Source organism: Rhinopithecus bieti, unplaced genomic scaffold, assembly GCF_001698545.2.
Source record: "Rhinopithecus bieti isolate Rb0 unplaced genomic scaffold, ASM169854v2 scaffold_57164, whole genome shotgun sequence".
NCBI lineage: Eukaryota > Metazoa > Chordata > Mammalia > Primates > Cercopithecidae > Rhinopithecus > Rhinopithecus bieti.
The window spans coordinates 139,016-139,972 of NW_016822628.1; positions in this window are offsets into that span (position 1 = coordinate 139,016).

Here is a 957-nt window from a genome sequence, read left to right on the forward strand (position 1 = left end):
TACCCTAGAACTTAAAGTATAATTATAAAAAAGAGAGAGAAAAAAAAAAAAGTTTGTGTTCTTTCAGAACATTGACTATATTACCATTGTCCCTTCTGCCGGCAAGATTCTTGCCGTAGATTCACTGATAGTATCAAAGAAGCACCCTTATAAATAACACATTATTTCCTTTTTTGACTTTCAAGATTATCTACTAGTCTGTGACTTTCAAAACTTTGCTTATGATTTTTCTCATTATGAATCTTTTTGTGTTTGTACTAGTTAAAATTTGTTGAACTTTTAATTTTATGTTTTTTTCTTAATTTGATAAATTTGCAGGCATTATGTATTTTATATTCTTCAACTCCATAATTTGCTTTTACTACTTTTATCTTATTGTGTATGTTCTCACTTTTTTTTTTTTTACTTTAGTTGTCTGTGCTCACATTTTGCTCACTGAGTACCGTTTAGATAATTACTTTAAAAAATTTTAGGTAATTTATACATCTCCATTTCTTTAGGGTAGATTTCTGGATATTTATCTTGTTTTTCTTATTGGGCCATAATACCCTAATACTTTGTATATATTGTAATTTTTGGCTGATTATATTGTATTATGTTATATATGTCCATCATTAAACTTGGAAATTTAAAAAAAATTACCAGTCACAGTTTCTACATAGTGGCTTTGTCCAGAGGGAGTCTGACACAATCTGGTTGGCCTAGAAATTCTGAAGGTCTCTCAAATCTTTTCTCAAGTTCATTTTCTTTTATTACCTTTGGTCTCAGCCAAACCAAACTGTCATTTGAAGTATACAACCATGTCTTTGAGTATTCCGTGTCATGGCAGACAGAAACCACTCTTTGGAAAAGCCCCAAAAGTCAGAAGCATGAGCATACATTCTACTATTCTTTTCCTTCTTCTTCTTTTTTTTTAATGGAGTTTCACTCTCGTTGCGCAGGTTGGAGTGCAGTGGT